Source organism: Abramis brama (assembly GCF_963993115.1).
Source record: "Abramis brama genome assembly, chromosome: 14".
NCBI lineage: Eukaryota > Metazoa > Chordata > Actinopteri > Cypriniformes > Leuciscidae > Abramis > Abramis brama.
In genome coordinates, this window is record NC_139976.1 from 4,912,173 (window position 1) to 4,938,642 (window position 26,470).

Genomic DNA, 26,470 nt, shown 5'->3' on the forward strand with positions numbered 1-26,470 from the left:
TAATTAAGATTTATTACTGTTCTTGAAAGAAGGCTGCATTTATTTGATCAAAAATACAGTAAAAACAATAAAATTGTTTAATATTATTACAATTTTAAAGAACATTTTTTATTGGAATATATTCTAAAATGTAATATATTCCTGTGATTAAAGCTGAATTTTCAGGGGGAAGGGCCAGATAGCCCTTGAAACAAAGATTTTTCGGGACCACACTTCAAACGAAGGGGTATGAGAAATGTACCTGCATATACCGGCTACAGAGGCAACATGGCTGCCAATAATAATTTTCTTTGTCACATTCAATCTTGTGTTCATATTTACAGTCATGTTCTTCAAAGAAACGTTTGCAAAAAATTCGCTGAAGATCGCTAACGATAGTCCCGCAACATATTTTCATGTCTGATAACTGGTGAATGTAATTGTGGCAGGGAATTGGCTTATCTTTTACCGTACGTCTGCTATGAACGCATTGTTTTCTTGTGGTTATATGTGAACACGATATAAACGAACAGTGCTTACACAGTTTCATGCTTTTTGCAACATGATCAACCAGTCTTGTATGTTCTTTATCAAACAGGGACACCAGAGGAAACCCGGAGGCTCATTCGTTTTCGCGCTGACAACGAGCAACGTTTCCTGAAGTCCAAAAATACTTAGGCGTCGAAGATATCGTCATCTCCGTTGTTTTCTGCGAACTTCAGAAGAAAAATGCAAAAAAATAGCTGTAGCATCTTGAAAGTTTGTGATAAACATTGGCGCATCTCCTGTGACGTAGGCGCTAGCGACGACGTATAATGACGTGAAACGGTGTAGTAGCATAGACAGTAAAAGAAAGTAGTGGTGTCCCATTTCTTAGGGGAATATTTTCACCCCTACGCCTTGCCACTCTGTTTCAATGGCCAAGGGTAAGGGGTAGGCGAAGGGGTATAAAATAGAATTGGGATTGGGCCTAAATCATTCACATGTGGAATGTTTCTATGCCATACTTTGATGTGATTTCATTGCACTTTAACATCTAGCCTACACTAATGCATGCTGGATTCTAACGTTAGAGCCGGTCACGGCCCTGCTTTTCACAGCAAGAAAGCAGCAGCTTAAATTAGAGCATTCTTTGTCTTTTTGTAGATTAGTCATGTACGTCAAGGTAGAGAGTCACAGACAACAAGCTGTTCGGAGTAAAGGCGCCTCTCCTGAACGGTTTAATTCCAGCCTCCTGGGTCTGAAATAATGGAGCAAGTTTTTTGGCTCTCAGAGGCAAAAGACTCTCTCAGAGGTTGGACGCGCCAGCGCTGCTTTTAGCGTATTATCACACAAGCACTGAGCTTCTAAAGCGCTGTAGCTTTCAGAGCGATACAAAGAAGTTTTGTTCTAGCATTGAGTGATACACTTAACTAGGTCTTCTTGAAGACTTTTGCATCTGACTGCATGTGTGTTCAGTCAGATGTAGAGGGAAAGAGAGAGAGACATCCTTAATACTTGCCCTGAGGGGTTTTTAATGTGATGTATTACAATGACTGTGTTCATATCTACTCTAATAACTCACAGTTCAAAGGACAACTCTTTCAGTGTTTCACCCTGTCAAAACCACTAAGAGCCGAAATGCTTCTGCACTGACCTCAGGGCAAGTAAAAGCATCTTACATTTAACTCCTTTTTGAAGTCAAAAAGCTTTCGCTTTCTAAAAAAAAGCTGTTTGCTTTCTAAATCAGTGTGTCAGGTCTTTGTGTGCGTGGTATGGTCTGTGCATGTTATTCCAAAAGCGTTCATCCAACGGTTTACTTGTGCCACCCTTGACAACTTCCCTAGTAGCAGCGTGGCCTTGCTAATTCGCCAGAAAAGGGCCGTTTAATATATATATATATAGAGAGAGAGAGAGAGAGAGAGAGAGAGAGAGAGAGAGAGAGAGAGAGAGAGAGAGAGAGAGAGAGAGAGAGAGAGAGAGAGAGAGAGAGAGAGAGAGAGAGAGAGAGAGAGAGAGAGAGAGAGAGAGAGAGAGAGAGAGAGAGAGAGAGAGAGAGAGAGAGAGAGAGAGAGAGAGTTTTTTACTTTATTTTTTAGTTATTCTGGCAACCACAGCTGTTTTTATTATGTAGGCTACTCATACATTTTAATTGATCTTTACTTCAAATATTTGAGTAAGCTAATTCACACATTTAATTTAAAATTACCATGTAATCTCAAATTAAAGGATTAGTTCACTTCAAAATGAATTTTTCTGTCAACATTTACTCACCCTCAAGTTGTTTCAAACCTGTATGAATTTCTTTCTTCTGCTGAACACAAAAGACGATATTCTGAAGAATGTTGGTAACCAAACAGTTGCTGGTCCCCATTGACTCCCATAGTATTTTTTTTCCTACTATTGAAGTCAATGGGGACCACCAACTGTTTGGTTACCGACATTCTTCAAAATATTTTCCTTAGAAAATAGAAAAAAGTTAAATAAGTTGTGCATGCAGTTTGATGTTAACTTAATATGCAGCATGTATCATAAATCGTAATATTCTCAGCAGATTGTATTGCAATTCTTTGTTTGCTGACTGTGTTCATGAAAATAGACGAGTAATGCTCTGATCAATAATGGACTAGCATTGACCTGATCAGCTTACTTTCTCTGTCTGTCTATGAAGTCAAGCTGTTCTGGCTTACTGTTACAGCCTTTAAACATTCAGCCATTTACATAGTTGTCTGATATTAGCAACTCTGTGTCCTCCCTGAAGTGCTGTTTGTCTCCTCTATTATGCTAATCATTATCATAATGGTTTCACTTTCAGAAAAACAACTCGCCGTTAACTTGTAAAACTGCAGTTTGCTGAATTGTGCTGTTAAATGGTGATCAGACCATTATGTTAATCAGTTTGGGTTCTGCTGAATAGTTATGCAATTATTTTGGATGTAGTTAATGACTTGTATGTGTCATGAGGCTTGTGATACCCGATTGGTTGTGCAGCTTCTTGAGTGTATTCAGCTTAATCTATTTGCCAGACAGGCGATAAAATGGTCAAACTATTTTTCTAGACATTGACAGGGGGATCCAGCAATATCTAGTGACCAAGAACATCCTAGAAATTACCCAGAACTCCTTGGCCATTTCCAAAAGTCGCATGTAGTTATATGTATACTCGCAGTGGTCGGCCTTTCTGAGAAGAACCTCGAAATGAGATCAGAAAATGGGTTGGGTATGTGTGAAAACTATAGCATGCTGCTAACCACATGGTGGCTAAAAAGACAATGGGCAATGCAGTAAAGCACAAATCCTAAAGGCTTCAGGCTCAGGTCTTTTTAGTATGATATGAAAAATGTTTCTCTCAGTGATGTGCAAACTAAGTGCTAAAACAAGCCAATCCCTCATCGGCCCGTCCTGCAGTGTGTGCCTTGGGGAAAATATAATCATAATAATGATAATGTGTTCAGTCTGTCTGTAGACTTGGATGGGTCGTTTGGGGTCTATAAGATTATTTTAATGTTTTTGAAATAAGTTTCTTATGCTCACCAAGGCTGCATTTATTTGATGATATTTTGATTTGAAGTATTATTATAGTTTAAAATAGATGTTTTCTATTTTTATTATATTTTTAAAAATGTAATTTATTTCTGTGATGCAAAGCTGTATTTTCTGTATCATTACTGCAGTCTTCAGTGTCACATGATCCTTCAGAAATCATTCTAATATGCTAATTTGCTGCTCAAGTAACATTTCTTATTATTATCAATGTTGAAAACAGTTGTGCTGCTTCATATTCTTGTGGAAACCTTGATACACTTTTTAGGATTCTTTGAAGAATAGACTTTTCAAAAGAACAGCATTTATTTGAAACAGAAATCCATTGTAACTTTATAAATATCATTACTGTCACTTTCGATCAATTGAATGCATCCTTGCTGGATAAAAGTATTAATTTCTTTTGAAATCTAAACTTTTGAACACTGAAACTGTAGCTAGTAAGATTTCTAAGCGTTCTTCTGTTGCTCAGCCGATATCTCTAAACATCTAAATATAAACATTTGCACAGTAAACATGATCCCTCCCTTGGTATGATAATGACATGTGATTTTTCTGTGGGGATGTTTTTCCTCTTTCAGTTCGGGTTTATCCTGTGAGATTGTGTTTCAAGTTTCTGAACTATGGAAGCTGTGGGCTGCAGCATTTTTTACTAAAATGTTCATAGCAATGTGACCTTGTTCTGATTAATCTTCTACCGGCAACGGTCTATCAGTAGTGCTGATCTTCACTAGCCAGATTTGCATCCACATATTTTTATGCAACTTTCAGGGTATTGCATTAAAATGGATGGAAATGGCAAGATGCGGATGAAATTTCTAAAATGCACACAAACAACAATGTTTCCGTGGAAGTTGCTATTTTCTTCTCTTGAACACAGAAATTATATTTTTCGATTTATATTTATTCTTTTGGCAGATACTTTATCTGAAGTGACATTGCATTCAAGCTTTCTTTTCATGTAATTCCTGGGAATCGAACCCTTGGCGTTTCTAGCAACATTAGCCCTATTCACACTGGATTAGTATTATCTGGGGACCTCGTGTGATTTAGAAATTACCCACCCACATCTAAATTTCGTGTGGTGCATTCGCACGGGATAAGCGAAGCCTGAGATTTTACTCGAATTTACTGACTTACCTCCCGGATATGACGTCAATAGGCTATTGCTTGGAAATGTCTTGTCGTTATTATAGGTCTAGCTGTATGATATATCATAAACAGAAGAATGTTCCTCACCGCATACATGTCATCCATCTCCATCTAATCATTCTTTTTGTTTTTGCTCTTCTGATGGTTTTCAGCTTTCTCTTTCTGCAAATTGTGTAGTTGTATCGTATGGTGTATAGCGATATGACCCAGTACCCAAAATACTATCGAAACACTCCAACACAGCCTCCATTCTTCGCGAAAGATGGATAAGAAAGTGCACAGGAAACAAAAACCTTGAAAAAATTATAAACGACCCCGCCAAATCACAGAGATGCCGATTAGCACGGGACTAATATTATCACAGGACCTCGGTGTTCGGCGAAATAGGGTAGGTCATTTGCGGGGGAATTTTTACTTTTACAAATTACAGACATGGCCGATTCGCACGGGATTAAGATCACAGACAACCTCCGCAATTATTACAAATGACTAGAGGTCACCAGGTAATACTTATCCTGTGCGGATAAGGCTATTGTCTACAGTTTGAGTTGCAGGAATGTAGCTGTTTGCTGGATTTTTCTAAATAAATTACATGTAAATTACGAGTTGAGACCTAAAAATCAGCTGTGTTAAAGTGATTCCAGACCATCTGTAAGTGTTGAGTTGTTCCCGGAGAGCATCTGACTCAACCGTGTTACTCATGATCATGTTGAGTTCGAGTCTAGATTTAGTGAGGGTCTAGACACAACAGTGAGCTAGTCAGCAGAATGAAATACCACCGCTGTCTGCCCTGTCCAAGGCTCTCAGGAGGGGGTTACATGCTTTCAGTTGTCACATTTTCTTGAATCAGACTCATTACAGTCACATTTAGCAGGGGATCTGCTTACAATTTAGTCACACAGCCTTATGGAACAGTTCCTACTGTTTTTCTATTTGAGTCATTGTGTGGTCATTCTGCTATCAATACAAGGGCTTTTTTGTTGCTTTTGGCAGGATTTGTTGTTAAACTTGACCCTGTTATGCCCGTCATTTCCTGAAGCAAGACTGCTAGGAAAACCGGAGGGTGTGTCTCCTCGGGACCCCTGAAGAGCCCACCGTTACTTTTAAAAACAGTATGGGGCGTAATTTTCAGCTCGCTATATGAGCCAAACTAAATGAGCCCACACAAGCAGAGCGGGTCTTGCTTATTGTTCCTCGACTCACTTGAACTGATTAAAGTCGTGGCTGCTGTTAATTTCAGCACAATCTCATTCCCCAGCGATTCTCTGCAAGATGAAACGTGGGGACCCTAGGGTGCGGCTGGCAGATCTTATTCCCATTGGGATGAAGAGGAATTTTTAGAATGACTTTCATTTGCATGGGCTTGAAACAGCATGACTCTGAAATCGAGTGTGGAAGACTCAGTAGGGTGGCCTCGGGATTCAAGGTTGAGGTTAATGATTTGGAAAATACCAAAACACAAGTGTAAACTTATTTCTGTCTTTCTTATTGTTTTGATTGCCATGGAAAAATCCCAAAGCACTGACACTACGTGTTTTGAATCTCTCCGCAGAGGAATTTAAGCTCAAACTCACCACAGAAGGAATTGAACCGTCCTATCAGACGAAAGTATGATAGATAACATCAGAAAATGTTCAGAAATGTATTAGAGGGATTTGTGAAATCATCACAGACTTATATATGGGAAGATTTCTCATTATATGAGATTATCACTTGTAATGTTTTGCACCTTTTAAAGGCTTTGGGAAAACAAAAGTCAAATAAGTGACCTAACAACTACAAAAGGACTCTTCACTGTCATGCTCTCACTATTCGATTAACTCAAGTGAGTGAAACTTGCTTTTGTTCAAACTGTAAGTGATCCTGTACCAGAGTTGTTTTATTTGCAGCCGTGCAGACAAGTTTAGTCAAGCAGTTGTTTACAGAGCATATACTGATCTGGTCTAAGATACACACTCGGAACCGACACGCAAAGTTGGTGCGGAGGGAAAGAATAATATTTTATCTGTGGTTTTAGGAAAACACCTCAGTTGTAGTGATGTTTTAAAGCCTTTCTTAGTGTGCTCCAGTGAGCCAGACAAGTTCAAGATCAGTGATCCATTTAGCCTTCCTTTGCACACACCCCAACCTCAAAGCATGGGTAAACATTTTCACAACTGTAGTTTCTTGCAGGAAGGTCAGAAGTGTAATTGCTTCAGCAAGTGCGACTCCGGCAACAGTCACACATCGTCTTGCATGGAAAGTTGACTTTAAAGTTTTTTTAAAGCAGGAGTACAATATGGTTCTATATCAGCATGGCTGTGATTACACATATATATATATATATATATATATATATATATATATATATATATATCTCTATCTCTATCTCTCTCTATCTCTCTCTCTCTCTCTCTCTCTCTCTTTGCTGTCACTTTCGAGTGTCCATCCTTATAATAAATGTACATAGAACATGCTGAACGATCAGAGAGTACACCGGTGACCAAATGATGCATTTCATCACCTCGTCTTTTGGTTCTAATGGATGTCGAGTTAAATTAGACACGAAATCAAATCAGGTTCACAGGTGACTCTTGACCTTAATTTGCATTGAATTGCATTACATTTCCAATATCTCTAATATTGGTTGTGATGGATTCTGCTTTAAAATTTTAATATATAGAAGCTACGTAAAGCTTAATAGTATGAAAACTGTCCCTTTTCTGTAACGCAAAAAATAATAGTGCAGAAAGTACATGCACTAACTTTTAAAAATGTAATGTTGCCTAAGCTTTTTCTTTCCTTTAATGTTTAATGATAGTTTTTTAACTATACTCATGAAATCTGAACGTACCATTAACCAATCAATGCTGTATGTGACTGGATGAATATCCACATTTATTGATCAATACAGACTCAAAAGTGACCCTTCAGCAACAGAACTGGTATAGTATCTGTGTTTTATTCCACTGACCCTGTAGATCTCAAATTGTGTGTAAATCGTCATGAACTCCTCACAGACTCTAGATAGGGAGAAGATTTTCCAGTTGGTGCTCTCAGTAGAATTCACTTACAGCAACATTCAACTATTAACCTTTTGAATCGCGATGGTTTTGAAATGATTTTCTGTCATCTCGGCACAGGCCAGTAGATCAGTCTGCCCTGGGGAGCGGAAGCGGTGGACATAATTTCGGCCCCATCTTAAACATATACACACACATAATAACAGCTCTGCAGTGTGTGTCACTATTTGTTTACATCCGGAATATGAAGCAGGAAAAGAGTGTGGTCCAGAAAGGGTGGTTCCATGCTTACTATCCCATTACATCAGAGTCTGTTTCTTATAACGAACGACCCAAAGGGCAGGAGCTCAGATAAGAGCACCATCCGCCTCCTGCCCGGGTCATCGGAAGATAACGCTTTTCAAAAGTGATTGAGTGCTTTGTTGTTTTGTGCAATATGATACTGTATGTCTTGTTGTTTTGTCCCGTCATGCCCTGCCTTGGTAAATGACTTACAGATATTGCAATTAACCAAAGTGACATTTCACTGTTGTGTGCTAATGGATTTCCTTTAACAGGCCTTCAATTGAATTAAAGACGCTGTTGTGAAACCACTTGAACTTCATTTTTAATTAATCATGACATGGCATTATTTGACTGCGGCACAACAATGAAATGTTTGTAGAGTACTGTGGCATTGATTGCGCAAAGCTTTGGTGGATGACTGTAAAAATATGACACAATTACTCTGTTGCGAAACCTAGTAAGCTGTCTAGTGTCTACTCTGCTTTGTAAGGCAGCATCCGTGACTGATTTGTAATGTATTGAATGTATTGTTTAGACCTCAGATATGCGATTTATATAATAAATATAGCGTCTGTTTTAAAATTTGTGAGAACAAAAAGGACTCGGGCAGTCCTTTGCTGCTGGCTCTTATACAGTGGTTAAATACGATATATAATTTGTTTTGGGTATATCAAACGGGCAATCTTTGGTCTTGTTAGTCTATTACATGTTCCAGAGGAAATTGATTTGGGCAAAGTTAAGTTTCATTACTTTATATTTTTATTTAATTAATTTAAATCCTGTACTAACTAGAGCGCTGCTTTTGTACTTCTGACTTAATTGTTTGCTAGTACCTTGGTTTTAAAGTCACAGTTCGGTATGTTTTCGCTACTGCTTTGTTTACTATTTGAAGTGCTTTCATTTTTGGATACAAAATATTTTACACTGTAAAAAAATTCTATCCTCCCCAACTCAAAATTTTCTAGTGACCGGTCACATCTAAATTTTTCAATTGGCCCAAGTGAAATTCTCTAAATTTAATTTTATCAATTGTTGCAATAGTCTGTTAGCATTGGCTCAATGAGAAATAATACGTTGAACCAACTGAAAAAAAAAATTAAGTTTACCAAACCATGTTATTGGCCCAATTATATATTTTAAATTGTATTAGCATTCTTTTTTTGTTTTACCTAAACTTAAAATGTTTATTGGTAAATGTATATTAGTAAAGCAACTTTACTGTATTGTTTATTCCCCGTTGCACCAAAAGAAAATAAATAAAAATGTTTTACATCATTATATATTAAACACTCAAGCCATTCTGCCAGTTTATTTAATAATATAATAGTTTATTTAATATATTTTATTAAATCTACAACAGTATTGTGAAAATACCTTAAAATGGTAAATACATTGAAAGTACATTCTGCACAGTAGACCTTAAAAATCATGCATTTAAATTCAAGATTCTGATAAGATATGCAAAGATGATGAATTGCACCTTACATTAACAAAATCACAATTATTTGAAAAACATCAATTATCTGTAAAAACTTCATTTATAAATTTATAGTAAATTTATAGTATTTAGGTACTTTGAGTTCATGAAACTGCAGCTTAACAGTTTAAACATTAAACATCTACAAATATTTGCTAAAGTGCAAAAACTTCAAAAACACCATAAAATGCAAGTAACTGGAGAGGGTTACTCCAAATGTTCAGTGTAACTTCCCTTGAATTTTTGTATTCTCACAAGAGATACTTTGAACTCATGAAACTGCATCTTAACAGTTTAAACATTAAACACCTAAAACATTTACATTTAGTCATTTAGTAGACTAATTAAGCGAGTCATCGTGAAGAGGCAAAAATAACGCAAGAAGTGCTCAAAATACAAAGTGCAGCCATTGTTCAGAGTAAGCCAGATAAGGGAAGATTAAAGGAAAAGGAAAGAAATGTTTACAAAAAAATAAATGCAGAAATATGAGGTTAAGTGCTCACGGAAGAGATGGGTTTTCAGATGTTTTTTGAAGGTTGTCAGGGATTCTGCATTCCGGATGAGGGTGGGGAGAGTGTTCCACCAGCATGGAACTGTGAATGAGAATGTTCTGGAAAGTGATTTTGTGGCTTTCTGTGATGGAATCACGAGACGACGCTCTTTGACCGATCGTAGGCTTCTGGTAGAGACGTAGGCTCGTAGGAGTGAGTGAAAGTAGGAGGGAGCTGAGCCTGTGATAGGCCTGTAAGCAAGCGTCAATGCCTTGAACTTGATGCGAGCAGCGAGAGGTAGCCAGTGCAGAGAGATGAACAGAGGAGTGACGTGGGCCCTCTTGGGCTCGTTGAAGACAAGACGAGCTGCAGCGTTCTGGATCATTTGTAGAGGTTTAGTTGCACATGATGGAAGTCCAGCCAGTAGTCAAGCCTAGAAATGACCTGGGCCTGGACGAGAAGTTGTGTTGCATGCTCATTTGCATTTACAAATATTTGAAAGATTGCAAAAGTCACACACAAAAAAGGAAAAATGGGAAGTACTTCAGGCCATGGTTACTTCACTCAGTGTTTAGTGTAATTTCATCTGAATTTTAGTATTCTCAGATTAAGGCAAGGTTTGGCTTTTTTTTTTTTTTTTTTGTAATTTGAATGTCCTTTTTGTAACGTATTATATACTTGCGGGAACTGAGCTATAACGCGGAACTGAAACACCATTATTAAACTCTTTCTGAATGCCCAGATTTGCAAAAGCCACGGCAAACCCAGAGTTGCTTTTTTTCTGATTAACAAATAATGATGAAATTATGAAATCAGCACAGAGTTAATTGCATCTTGTGTTTCAGGGTGTGAGAACATAAAGGCTGATGGCTGTAACAGTGTGTTTTATATAATGATCTGTTTCCTGCTCTCTGAGATTAATGCTGGGAGGAGAGAATGCAATTAAAATTCCCTACTAATGAAACCTGTTCTTGCTGAATTCAACCGATTTTAATTGGCCTTGCTCATGCAGTGCTGATAAGAAATGTAGATTTTCCTCTCACAAAATAAGCTTGAAATGAAAGCTGCACATTGTCAAGTGAATTGATGGATGGATGGATGGATAAGCAGACAGATAGAATGATAAACAGGAATATAGCAATATATCCATGTCTATTGAAAAAAGTCCCAGTGCTTACATTAGGTTTGTTTCTGAATGGGAAATGCCATGCACAGCACCGTATGCATTTACTTTATTCTGTCTCAATGCCTTTATTCAATGCAAAACACTGTAACAATGGTTTAGTCAGCCTTAATTCAAATAAAGGTGAAGTTGTGGTTTGTAATGAAGAGAAATAGCATTAGACTGACTTTACCGGCCCCAGACCAAGGCATGTGTTTGTCACTGTTTAGTTGGGTTTTATTGCTGTATAATTTCCCTCTTAAACATTGTAGTCATTTTTTTTACTCTGAGCCATATTTTACATTCTCTTTATTCTAGCCAAGCCATTTACAGAAGAAACCATTTACTTTTTCTTGAATACCCCCCTCATATCATGGAGTACCATTATGTTTACATGCTTTGCTTTAGTAAATGGCTTGCCGTTATCACAATTAACCAAATTACATTGTCGTGTGCTTTTTGGATTCCCTTTTATATCCTTAAATTGAATTAAAGATTCAAGATTCAAAGATTCATTTCAGCATGCCTTTACAGGTGTTTACAGAACATCGGAATAAAAGAGCTCAGTTACTTCACTTCCTTTGTTTACATTTTAACGGAAGACCTCCTGATTGGCTAATTGTCGATTGTGATGTCATAATCCACAGAATTCCATGTGATTTGGTAGGATTGGTTGCATAAATGACCTCTCTGTGTTCAGCCCGCATCTCCTCTAATCTCTGTTGATTCTGTCGGGAATGAATGAGAGCTCTATTGTTTCTGGCCGGTCCTGTCAGAGCAGAGAAACAGAAATCATCATTGTTTCTGCCACTTTCCTGTAGCTGTGGTCAGAGCTGGCTCTGGATTTCCATAATCCCACTGCTGAATTAATGAACGCCTAATCCATTTCTGCCCCGCACATGAGAGAGAAGGAGACCACTGTGTTTTTTCTTAGCGTTCTTGATGTAGGAGAGCTGACAGTTCATTGGTAGTCAGTCACTGGGAATATCATGTGGTCTGACCTGACTTATTCCACTGGGAATCAGCCTTCCAGGCTTTCGTTTAAATTTGTATGATGTTTACATCTGTGAATTCTGCAGGCGTCAGAAACATGGATTCCCTGCGTTTAGTGCACAGGGTTTAGGGGATGCCCTGTGGAGTGAGAGTCTTTCTACTGCCGGTCTCTGTTTGCAGTTACATGGCTGTTGTGAGACTGAACTTCACGAGACTGAAGTGAAGTAGTGTTGAATGTTTGCACAGCATGATAAACCATCATCTTTCTCTCACACACATACAGATGCACACGGCCATGTTGGCCTGCTTTTATAGCAGCCATAAATGTTTTTTTTGTTGTTGTTGCTAAGCTGTCTGGGCATGTGGTAAGGTGGATTTCTCAAAGCCTGTCAAAAATATTGGATAACTGATAACACATTGATAATAGATCAGCATATTAGAATGATCTCTGAAGGATCATGTGATACTTAAGACTGGAGTAATGGCTGATGAAAATTCAGCTTTGCATCACAGAAATAAATTAAAATTTGAAGTACATTAAAATAGAAAACCATTATATTAAATTGTAATAATATTTCACAATATTGCTGTTTTTTCTGTATTTTTGATCAAAGAAATGCAGGCTTGATGAGCATAAGTTACTTCTTTCAAACATTAAAAATAGTAATGTTTCCAAACTTTTGACCAGTACTGCATATCTTGCATAAACTTAGTTATTATTATTTTTTGTTATGCTTATTGTGCACATGCAGCACTAAATCATTATTACATAAATTAATAAATAAACAAACAAATACATAAATTACTTATTGTAAAGCTTGTGTTAGGGCTTTCAATCAATTTAAACTTTAAATTAACTGTATTGCACGATATAGGCTTATTTTATAAATAAACTGACTGGCCTTGTATGTGTGTATATATATATATATATATATATATATATATATATATATATATATATATATTATATTATATTATATTATATTATATTATATTATATTATATCATATTATATCATATTATATATATATATATATATATATATATATATATATATATATATATATAAATTTTGGGAGAACACAATAATAAAAAAAATCCATAAATATATTTGCAAAAAAAAAGAAAATCATATTTCTACCTTTTGATATTTTGAAAGGCGACCGAAACATGTTTTTGTGAAATTCACACAAATTATATCAGTGTTTTTGCATTAATGTGTGTTTAAAGCTTGCTTAAGTAAAGCTAGTTGCATCAGTTACTTCGCTATATTCTTATAATCATGAAGTCTAAACCTGTTTAAAAGAGAGAGAGAGAATTCTGATCACACATGCAAATTGCTTTCTTAGGATTATCCAGTAAAACGTTCCCGCTCAAGATATCCCAGTACTTCAGTATGCTTGCAGTAGCTCTCAGGGTTTACTAGAGATGATGCAAATGTGAAATGCAATGAAATCAGCCGAACACCTCGAGCATATAATAAACATGCAGACGAGCTGCTGAAGAGTGCTATTACCTCATGTTGCGATTGACTGCGTGCATTAGCATGTGGGGTTGCTTCACTGAACACAGGCTAGATTTCACATCACGCTTTATCATCAAGATCAGATGAAGTTCTTGCAGGATCCGAAGGAGGAAGTGTATTTCCAGGATGAAGGAAATATGAACAAAACAAAAACAAACGGCGACTGAAGATAAACCTTTGTCCGCTTTAAGATTCAAAAATCAGGCTGATCGAGGACATAACAGAGCAAACAACAAATGTTCTGGATTAAATCGCGGCAAAATGATATCCTGATTGCAAAAACGGGCCATCAGAAGTTTGTTTTTCTTTGCTTCTCTGTGAAATGCTAAGGGAAAGCATCAATATATTTTTATTGTGTAAATGTTGTTTTTTTTTTTTTTTTTAAGTGATTGTACTTGTAATTTTTGCCTGTCAGATTATACAACAGGCAAAAAAAAAAAAAAAACATTGACTGTATCGAAGGAGTACTGAAGTGGTTAAAAATAAGATATTAGAGGGCAATAATTACGGTCTGACATTTGTGTTGCTATGCTGCAAGCGAATATGTCTGGGTCAGGAGGACCCGTGTAGAGTAGGTTGTACAGGTCTGTTCCCAGGGGAAACAGTCTCCATGCCAACCAGCTGACCACGAGATTACCTCTGAATAATCACAGACCCCAGATCAGATCAGACGAGGCAATGGAGAGGTGTGAGCAAGCAGAGAGAGAGAGAGATGATAAAGAGATGACAAACATGCACAAAGATGGGGCGTGTTTGTGGAGGCATGTGTGGACATGCATACGTTGTCCTAGCGTACACCCTTGAGGAACACCTTTTTAAGGACATACTCCAAGGGAAAATTTGAGAACTCCCACACTTAAAGGAACAGCTCATCTAAAAATGAAAGTTGCCATTATTTATTGATTCTCATGTTTTTTCAAATCATTTTCCTTTCTTTTTCTAATGTGTTTTTGAAGTGTCAGTATTATGTATACATTTAAAAAAAAAAAAAAAAAAAAATAGGCATTTTGGTTTAAATAGGCAAATGCTTAAGAGTCTATGACTGGATCATTATTGCAGTGGTTATTATGTTTCTAGGATGTTATATGTTTGGGGACAGTTCTTCTAACCCTAACTGATGGAGTGTGTACAAGATCTTGACCAAAAATTGATGCATAACATCACAACATTTATTTCCATCAAGAGGTGCCTCAATTTTTGGTCAAGATCTTGTATTGACAATGCAAGAGTCCAGCACTCTGTAAAGTCTCCTCCAGCACATCCCAAAGACTTTCAATGAATTTAAGCTCTGGACTCATAAGTGCAAATTCATGTGTGAAAATAATTCTTCAAGCTCCTCCCGACCATTCTTTCACTATTTCAGCCTGATGAATCCTGACTTTGTCATCCTGGAATATGGCCATGATGTGTCTTCCTACATGGTTGTTTAAGAAATTAAAAGCTACACACTCTATCATTTAGGGTTAGAAGAACTGTTGCCAAAAAAATAACATGCTAGAAACATAACAATAATTGCAATAATGATCCAATCATACTGCAGTGTTGTATTTGTTAATATTTGTAATCAGTTTTAATTTTAATTTTAGTTTAAATTTAGTATTTATTTAAAAGAAATATTTCTGTATAGCTTTTCAGCAAATAACAAGTAATAATGATGAGACTGAGTAAATTATTTATTTTTTATTTTAATTTGTCCAGAATGTTTTCATTTTTGGTGAACTATTCCTTTAATAGACACTGTTCTCAGTTCTGGGAGTTCATCTTTTTGCTATGGTGAGCTTCAAGGCTGCATTGTCTCGTGTCTTTGGCAGGTTGAATTCACTCCTCTGCTCTCTTGCTCTTTTCTGGCAGATAACACTTCCAGCTGCACCGGGAAAGACAGCTTTTTTTATATAAAGAAAAAAAAACATTCAAGCAGTTTGTCACAGCACCTTGGTAGTGTTTTTTTTTTTTATGGTGTATCTGATTTAGATTTGTATAAATGTATATAAATTGCACACATCTCAAATTTTAATTATTTTAATATGTTCCTTGAGGTTCACTTATAATGTAAAAAACAAAAACAAATATATATGCAGTAAAAATATTTTCAACACTCATTCTGTGGGTTTTTAAGGTGCGGCTCCTTTAAGGCTTGTCAGGGCCACTGTTATGATTGGCTAACGTCATTGCATAGGAAACGTTATCAACACCCACTCGCTATTGCACACAATTAAGTGTTTTGAAAACATTATCCGTCATTTACAGACAAAGCATTATGAAATCATTTACTTACGGTTTGTGATGCCGCTGCTGTCAGATCCAACACAGTCGCTGCTTCATCTTTCAACCAAAGATTCTTTGTGAACTCTCCATTACACTGTGCATCGTTTACTAAATAAAATGCTCCGAACAAACATATAATCCTCCGACGTGATCCGGGACGCCATTATAATAAACCCTCCACTTGTTTCCGACACTGGGATCCTTCTGAAGTCTGTACAGAGACTCAAACTAGCCATTTAAACTGGACGCGTCAAAGCGTCTTTCACTCTTCCATTTGTCCTGTTGTCGACAGACTCAAGCGCGTGGAGTATGTCAGAAACTGAACGCACATCTCTATACTGTATCCAGTGTAGACAGCATCAGTGATTATAATGGGTTCGATTTGCTTTTGACTTAAGTGACTTAATGCAAGTGGGCGGGGCCTATGATGCGATGATGAATAACAGTTCATCGATGTATTGTTCTGGAGGCAGACATATGCAAATGTATTTGCCCGTGTGACGTCACAAATCCAACAATATCAAAACGAGCTGTTTTTGGAGTTTGATTAAATAAATGCTTTGTTTATAAAAAGAAGTAGGGCGTTTTAAGCTATGCAATTTTCTGGATGTTTTAATGGTTCAAAGATCTCTTATATGTCAAAAGATCAAGGCAATTTTGATTTCTTATGTCATGACCCCTTTAAATATTGACATTTTCAGGGGGATGAACTATTGTTCTAAAACTTTGCATTAACAGTTACTCATTGTAGCAAGTTTTTGTATTTGTGTGTATCATAAATGCCTTGCAGTAAATCATCACATGGTCACAATCATCATAGGGTCCAGAAATAGCTGCGGCAACCATACAGGTTCCATGTCAAGTCTTTGACATGTGATTATGTGTAAAGCACGGCTAGTATTATCTCTGAGAGCTTTAGATGACTCGCTCTCATTTGAGGGAACTGATATTTGGAGAAGGAAAATGACCCACGTTTAGTCCTTTTTTGTTTCGCATCTTGATTCATTTGTTTTAGCTGCCTGCAAGTTAAATGCATGTGTCTGAGTGTTCAAATTAGAGAAGTTTTCTTAGTGCAGGTAATTTTATATTATCTTCTATTTGAACACAAATGCTAGCTTGCTCACAGGAAGGGATGTCATAAGTCTCTTTTCCTTCCGTTTTTGAGCTCGGAGTATTCAGAGTCAGCTTTAAACAATGACTCAGTGTGAAAGATGGTGATCTCAGAAAAGGCTTTCACTCCTCCTGTAAGGGTTGTAGTGTTGAGGACTGTTGTCTAGTCAGTGTTTGTTGGCAATTTTAACCCTCAGACCTTCTGTTACAAAACCAACTGTAGACAGCCACCTTGTGAACTGTCATAGAAACCCCAAGTGACTGATTTGAAACACTTAAAGTTCACTCACATAAAGCTTCAAACACACACATGCTGCGTCCAAAATCAAATACTTCCCTACTGAATAGTATGCCAAAAGTAAATACAAGTAATCGAAAAACAGTAGGCGAAAAGTCCCCAGATGACCTACTATTTCTGACGAGATTCTGAAGTGTACATGCAATACAATACAATACAATACAATACAATACAATACAATACAATACAATGCAATACAATACAATACAATGTTTATTTATATAGCACATTTAAAAACAACCAAGGTTGTTTTACTTTGCATTGCAAGCGTGCATTTTATGCCATAAATTTGTTTAGGTCGCTCACTAGATTTTGTAAGTTATTATTCTGGGTTTGATTCTTGCAGGCTGATGAAATGCTCTACAGGGTTGCACTGTACATACAGTTGGTCATTCAGAAATCATGATAAGGAAGTGCACTTTAGAGTGAAATCGGCTTACGGTTTGTGGTTTACAAACAGCAAGCGCTTCTGATGAGGTGTCTGAACAGCAGTTGCGGGTTCCTGCTTTTATCAGGCATCATTTCTTGTTGGTTCCTGTCCCAAAAACAGTTCTTCATTATCTAACATGCTAAGGTTCTGCTATTTCTTTTATTTTCTGCACAACTATGCTGGATGTTGTCTGAGAGTCGCAGCGGCTGTTAACACTCGCGTGCTAAATATGTAAAGCTTATTACTAAATGAAGCATACTGCTGAACTGCTAGTGGCGTGCCGGCTTCACTGTGTGTGTGTGTGTGTGTGTGCGTGTGTTTGTAATAACCACAGTCCCCAGGAGATCATGCAGCACTACTCTAAATGCAGCAGTTAAAGCATGTGTTTGCTTTTTAAGCATCTCGGTGGCGTTGGAAGGGGTTTTGAGGTGCCTTTGTGTCTCAGATCTGAGACAGTATCTGAAAATCCACGTGAAAATGTCTCTGCCACCCATTATTCCCTGCTTTCTTTTTAGTCCATCAGTCCTGTTTTTCCTTTTCAAAGACTGACTCAGTTTCCTTTATGCTGTTCATTCTATTCATCATTGTTTTCATCGCTGTCAAAACAAGATCAGACTGTGAAGTGGAAGCCTGCAGATCAGGTCTTTCTCTCAAAGAAATGCAATGATGAGAGAAATAAACTGTGTGTGTCCTGCTTATGATGGCGATATGCCAGTAATGGTAAGCATCTTTTTGTGCTAGTAAAGAAACAGAAAGTGGTTTATGGATAGAGAGAGACTGTATGTCACTGAATGCCTCTGTTACGAGTGCTCAGGATTTGCTCCAGTGTCTTAAACTTACTCTCATTATCTTCAACACATCACAATGGTTGATAAATCGACTAGTCGTTCAACAGCCAACTAGTTAATTAGCAGATAGTTATTTACTTTCCTTTAAAAATAGATATTATGTTTATTATTTACTACATTTACTATAGTTTTGTTCCTGTGATCATATAGAACCTTGAAATATTAGGGAGTAAAACCATTTTATTTTACTTCTATTCTATTTTATTTTATTTTATTTTGTTATTTTTATTTTATTTATTTATTCTTTCTATTTATTTTTTTTTATTTTTTTTTATTATATTCCGTCCGTCCGTCCATCCATTCATTTATATATATATATATATATATATATATATATATATATATATATATATATATTATATATATATATATATATATTTATTTATTTATTTATTTATTTATTTATTTATTTGTTTGTTTGTTTGTTTGTTTGTTTGTTTGTTTGTTTGTTTGTTTGTTTTATGGCAGACCATAAAATGGTGAGACTAATGTTAAATATATATTCACTTTGCCAGAGGTTTTTTATTTTATCTCGTAGTGTCTGACAGAAAGTAAATAGGAGCAGCTCATTATTACACCTGTGCTCTTCTCCATCATGTTTTTGTATCTGTTTTTGCTCAGCCTGGTTTCCATCGCTGCAATCGTCCTGACAAGTTTTAGGTTCCTAGTAAATATCATTAATAAAGATAAAAACTGTCACAGTATTTTTTTCTCACATCCACCACCCTCTCTTTATCTTTTTGCAGTGCTATCACGTGTCAAGGTCAAAAGCTTCTGTTTTTAGCTTCTGCTCACCACAAGTTCTGTGTAGTTTGTCATAATAGAAGAATATTAGAGATTTTCTTAATACAGTAAACATGTTTCTGAATGAAATCATTGTGTTTTAATAGCTTAGACAATGAGTTGCAGTGAGGAAGTGCAGTTTGCTACAGCAGTGGTTGGTTACTTACCAGCATGCACTTTTCCGTATGCATACTTTCAACAAACTTACTTTTTGCACAGTTGCATATAGTGTACTTCTGGCCAAAGTGTTAAACTTAAGCATTGCAATTTTGGTACTAGTGACCGCACAAGCATGCAAAAAAAAACAAACAAACAGTTTAACCACATAACAACACCTTTAACCATCTCTAGCGTTATGACAGCAACATTTGCATGGGCAAGAACAATAACTTTTCTTTTGAAACAAAAAATCTAGTTTTTTTAATCATTATTTTGCAACAATATTCATGTGTAGCTCCATCTGGTTGACGGAGCTTTTCATGTCAGCAGAATTCCACGGCATCAGGTTTGTTCTCTAATAACAGCATCTAAAGTGTGTTATCCCCCCTCCCCCCCCCCTTCCTCACTTGATAACAGTAGATCTTCCACTTAAATTAAGCTCTGAAGAAACCCAGTCAGCAGTGGTGTGTATGTTTTTCGAGTGCAGATAAAACCCTTCAGCTGGAGCGTGTTTGACATGACTGAACACGATTGACTGACAAAGGCAGAGAATCAAGAGGAGGATCAGAGTGTTGTGTGGAAGGAAAAGAGAAACCAGAGGTTTGTGTTGGTTTTTTGTGTTTTCCTGTTCTGTGGTTTATGACTAATAAAAAAGCATTGTATCACATGCACACGAAAGCAGCATATGCTTATTTTGGTGGCCATATTAATTCACACTGTCAGTGAGAGTGGAGCTGTTCTGCGTTATAGAAACAGACATGAAGCAATAGATGCAAATGTGGTTTCAATTCTCAAGTAAATTATATTTTGTGACAGTAAAGTTTTTCATAATTCCTTATGGTCCACTCATGATAGCTATTTTATAATTTATAGCTGTTATTAGAGGAAATGCTCAGTGTAGTAACCTAGATATTACATTATTTTGAATATAAATATTATAATAACAGCATATAAATAATTCTAAAATAAAACTAATATATATATATATATATATATATATATATTTATATATATTTTTTAGTTTTATTTTAGTATTATTTATATGCTGTTATTATAATATTTATTAAAAACATGAATGAGCTTTTATTTTGTATTTTCAGTTTTCATTTTAGTTTGTTTTAGTAATTTTGTTATGTGCTTTTTATGTGATTTTTAAAAAAAAGTTTTTTTAAAAAAAATTGTTTTTAAGTTAAATTTACTTTTATTGAAGTTTGTTTTACTTCAGCTTATTTATGTTTTAAATTTTTAAGTATAATAATATTTTTTTGTTTGTTTTTCATATAAAATTAACAAAATGAACAAAAATGATTTTTAGTAGTTTCAGTTTTAGTTAATGATAACAAAACTGCTGTATTTTGTTCATAAACATATCATCATATCCTAATCGGCTGGGAAATGTTATCCCGAGTCATTGAGCTTGTCAGTAAGTGATTGTTGTTATTTGATTTTGATTTTACATCTTACATTGCAGTTTAAACCATGTGTTAGTTTAAAAAATCTGACCAGCTGGTTTCAATTACTCACCAAGCCAATGTTATTTACATTTGCTGTTTGGCGAAGGTTCATTTTGGCCCTGTGTTTGTGAAAAGGAGTGTGAGTGCATTTTTGTTTGTGTGCTTCCCTTCGCAAATGAATCACAGGTGACAGGTGTGTGTTCTCTCACAATTTGCCAAGGATATCTATTTTTAGCTTCAGCTAAAATACAAGACTGTGCTCGGCAGGAGGCAGAGCGCAGGTGATTAATGAGACCCTGTGGTTTTACCTCACACACACACACACACACACACACACACACACACACACACACACACACACACACACACACACACATGTCTGGTTTACTATCTTTGTGGGGACTCTCCATAGACTTAATGGTTTTTATACTGTACAAACTGTATATTCTATCTCCTTACACTAACCCTACCCCTAAACCTACCCATCACACAAAACTTTCTGCATTTTTACATTTCCCAAAAAACTCATTCTGTATGATTTATAAGCTTGTTTACCCATGGGGACCTCGATTTAGGTCCCCACTGTGACACGAGTCCCCATGAGTCTGTGTGCATTCAGGTTGAAGTCCCCACCGGGATAGAAAAACAGGTACACACATACACACACACACACACACACACTGCAGCAAAGCCTTGGCAAGCGTTCTGTACTATTAAAGGGACAGTTCACTCATAAATGAAAATGATCATCCTTTAACTCACTCTCATGTCATTCCAAACCTGTATGACGATCATTCTGCCTTTCACACAACATTTTATTTGATTTTATTTGATTTGATTTTATTTTATTTTATTTTATTTTATTTTATCTTTATTTTTTATTTATTTTTTATTTTTTATCTATTTATATTTTATTTTAATTTGAGTCTTTTTCTGGAAAGAACATCTCAAGAAATGTTTTCATTATTTTATTTTATTATTGTATTTTTTGTCATTTTATTTTATGGAAGGCTGACCAAAAAAATGGTGAGACTAATGTTAAAAATATACTCACTTTGCCTGAGGTTGTTTACTATCTCATAGTGTCAGTTTCTTTCAGAAAGTAAATAGGAGCAGCTCATTATTACACCTGTGCTCTTCTCCATCAGAAAGACTAGTTTTTGTATCTGTTTTTGCTCAGCCTGGTTTCCATTGCTGGAATCGTCCTGACGAGTGTTAGGTTCCTAGTAAATATCATTAATCAAAATAAAACCTGTCACAGTATTTCACAGTATTCAACAGAAAAAAAAAGAAAGTCATACAGGTTTGGAATGACATGAGGGGTGAGTTAAGGTTGACTGAATTTAACATTTTTGGGTGAACCATTCCTTAAATCAGAAAACATCCTGGCTTTCAGAACAGATGTGGGATGCTCTCTCAGACTCCGAGATTGGGCCGTAACCAGAGTCCAAAACCCCCGCGCGGCCCGGGCTAGCCCAGGTGCAGTGGACACAATGCAGGCCTTTCTTCCACTGGGGCTGTTTATGTGCAGCACGACCAACCAGCGTCTGAGAGGAAGAAAGCAGAGGAAGAGAGCGATGGCTGGTAAACGAGGGACAGGAAGTGAGCTGAAGGAGAAGTGTTCAGGGACTCTGAGTGGATTGCAGTATTGACCAGCTATAGATGGATGTGTCTGAAGTCTACTGACACAGAGACTTTTCTTTGATTGCAGCGATGTTGTGCCAACACTTTTTGCCAGTGCCAGGTCAACTGAGAAAGTTTAACAGATATTGCACTTTGCAGTTTTGGATTATTTATTTAATTCAAATATTATTAATAAAACAGAAAAATATATATTTTTAATTATTTATTATAATATTGTTTAATATTTATTATAAGTTCTAGTTGGACTTTTATTAAGATTTTGTATTAGTGTTTATAGAAAAAAAGAAAAAAAAAGTAAAATAAATTACATACACTATATATAGTGTATGTACATACATTACAAAGTATGTACTATATATATATATATATATATATATAGATATATATATAGATTAGATAGATAGATAGATAGATAGATAGATAGATAGATGTGTGTGTGTATATATATATGTATGTGTATATATATACATATATATATACACACACACATCTATCTATCTATCTATCTATCTATCTATCTATCTATCTATCTATCTATCTATCTGTTGTTGTTAATATGTATATAGTTAAGTTTAGGTATTGTGTTTCATTAAGGGATATAGAGTAACATGCAGAATAAAGCATTAATATGTGCAAAACAGCCGATATCCTAGTATGCATGCTAATAAGCAATAATTAAATAGTGAGAATTGGACCCTAAACTAAAGTGTTACTATATATATATATATATATATATGCAATTGGACTTTGATTTCTTGATTGTTTTGTTTAGTCTTAAAGGCTTTAGATCCGTGTCTCTTTCCCAGCCATCTTCTCTCTCAGAGATTCAGTGTTGCCGAAGATCGTTTCTCTGTCACATAACATTCACTAATACCCTCATCTGCCTCCTGATGGCCGGCAGAATCCCGGCTTTGTCCGTCCTGCTGTCTTCCATCTATGACACATGATCAGAACACAGCCGTATCATCAACACGCTGTGGCCCAGAGATGTGCTTCACTGACAGGAAACAGATGCCCACTCACGGACGCAAACACACACCAGGAAAATAAAACACAGTTGAGTGGAAATAAAACAGTGATTGGTGCTACACACACACACACAGAGAGAGAGAGAGAGAGAGAGAGAGAGGATTTTCTGTTAGACATTTAGCTTATCTTGATTTGTGGTTCAGTGCTTGTTTATTCAGCTTGGTTTGTGGTAATTTGGTAATCAGATATGCATGTTATTCAAAGAGGGAAATCAGGTTATTAATGATTGAATTTTTGCCCTCATTTATGCCAGTTAAAATCAGGGCACTGAATCCAGGCCGTCACTCGTTTCGTGAGCCAGGAAATGACACGCGATTAGAAGCGATATTTCGAGCGCTCCCAGTAGGGAAGTGATAAAGCACGTGTTGGCATCTTCCTGTCTGATGTACTGGTACTGAAGACGCTTTGAGTCGCCACAGTGCCTTTCAGTGAAGCTGTTATATATACTGTCCACAGACAATCATTTTGACTCATGGCTCGGTTTCTACAAGCAAATATCTTGTGTACAGTAATGCACAAACTATATTAAAGGCTCAGTTCACCCAAAAATGAAAATTCTGTCAGTAATCACTCTCCCTCATGTTGTTCCAACCCCGTAAGACTTTCGTTCATCTTCAGGACACAAATTAAGATATTTTTGATGAAATCTGAGAGCTAGCTCACTCCTTCATAGGCCGCTTGGTAATTGATATCTGCTGGCCCAGAAAAGTTAGTAAAGACAATGTTTAAAATAGTCTAAGTGACTACAGTGGCTCAACCTTAAGTCTATCAAGCGACGAGAATACTTTTTGTGTGCAAAAAACAAACAATAACGACTTTATTCAACTATTCATTTTCCTCTGAGTGAGTTCACGTAGTGTAACAGCGCAGCGCTTCTGGGTTGTACGTCAGAACGTAGGCTCACTATTGGCCAGAATCACACACATGACCAGCGTCGGCCAATAGTGAGCCTACGTTCTGACGTACAACCCAGAAGCGCTGCGCTGTTACACTACGTCAACAGCTTAGGAGAATAACATGGAAGAGAAGAGATGGTTGAATAAAGTCGTTATTTTTTTTCTTTTTGCGCACAAAAAGTATTCTCGTCGCTTGATAGACTTAAGGTTGTCACTTAAGGTGAGCCACTGTAGTCACTTGGACTATTTTAACGATGTCTTTAATAACTTTTCTGGGCTGGCAGATATCAGTTACCTAGAAGCCTATGGAGGAGTGAGCCAGCTCTCAGATTTCATCAAAAATATCTTAATTTGTGTTCTGAAGATGAACAAAAGTCTTACAGGGTTGGAACAACATGAGGGAGAGTAATTACTGACAGATTTTACATTTTTGGGTGAACTATCCCTTTAAATAGGGCAAGTGTTCTGGAGCGGTTAAAAGCAGAAATGCTTTCCAAACCTTTATGACTTTCATACATCTGTGAAGCACCTTAAGATTTTTTTTTTATAGAATATTTACTGCTTTTTATGCATTATTTTATTAAAAAAAATTTTTTTTACGTTTTATTTATTTATTTATTTTAAAGCCACTTTAAAATAGCCACTACTCTCCAATCTGCCTTTGTTTCACAGAAAACAGCATCTCATTTTGGAAAAGAAAATCTCTTGGAAATTAAAAGCAGAAATGCAGCTTCTATTTGTGCTGAATTCCTCTGTACAAAAATGTGCAATCTGAGCTCTAAAGTGCTGATGAGGGACCAATATTCAAGGTTGAGGAACTTTTGGTTATGCTAGAAATGTTTTTGCTTTTATCTGTAATGCAACATGTAAGTTCAATTAAAGTCATCTAAATATGATATTGATAATATAACATATATGTTGTGAAATGCATCTTATCATGAGGAAATTGGCCTTTATTGTTTTTAAGTTTTAGTAAAATTTTCAAGTGAACTTTTTTTCTTTGTTAGTTGATAAAAGGCAAAAGCTAAATTATCTAGTAAATAATAGTGCATTAACCACCCAATTAGTTGATTTAATAGTTCTAATAATCATTACATTAGTTGATTATTAAGAATAGCTAGTTGACTTCTGCAAGGGTGGATAAGATTGGATATGATTTTGCACAGGCAAGGTTAGTAAGTGATTTTATCATACTAGTCTCAACATGCAGGGCCGTTTTCAGGGAACAGCCAGGAATTGTTGAATTAAAAACATTAGTAATTGGTCTTCAGCTCTTGTGAATGTGGGTGAGTCACATAAGGAGCGGCAGCAGCGGCTATTGATAAATCCATCCTGAATCACTGTTAAACCCAAATGTGCGGGTCACGCACATGCGCACATTACATGACTAAACTTTCATTCAAAGAGGCTTTGTTGAGTATTTACAGGACCGTTGCTGTAATCCTGGTAAACTGTAGCTGCTCTTTACTCAGATATATTGCATGTTAATGGAGGTTTTAAATATAAACCCTGATCTCCAGTGCTAGAAGACTGTCTACTGGCAGAACAAACGCTGCTAATTAGTGTGATTCTTGCCCAGGGACACACACACACACACACACACACACACACACACACACACACACACACACACACACACACACAGCGCTTTTAAAGCACACAGATCCAGATATATATAAGTGAAACTGCCTTCATGTATTTTTCAGCTTTTTCTGACAAACAGCGTTCGTTCAGGGATGTTTAGCGTCTCAGGAGAGGCTAAAGTTGATTGGATGAGCAGTGTGGGTCTCAGCAGTATTACACATTCATGAAAATGCAGGGCAAATGGCCTTTTGCACATTTAATAGCTGTTCAAATCTTTCTTTTCTGACTGTATAATTTATTAGTAGTGCTTGCTAAGGAAGGAATCACTATTATTATTGCTCATACTTTGCTTTGGCGAGTTGAACAAACCCCTGACCCATCA

At 36.4% G+C, this 26,470-nt stretch overlaps 1 protein-coding gene across 3 annotated transcripts in view; it reads left to right on the forward strand.

The window, feature by feature from the left end:
• ptprea (protein tyrosine phosphatase receptor type Ea) overlaps positions 1-26,470 on the forward strand; it is an 82,257-nt gene that overhangs the window by 8,942 nt on the left and 46,845 nt on the right. Inside the window, exon 2 of one of the 3 annotated variants that reach the window (XM_084135757.1) lies at positions 19,969-20,081. The exons of the other annotated variants lie outside the window; for them this stretch is intronic. The gene's annotated coding sequence lies outside the window, so the exon portion shown is untranslated. The remainder of the gene's footprint in view (positions 1-19,968; positions 20,082-26,470) is intronic. 3 annotated transcript variants of the gene reach the window in all.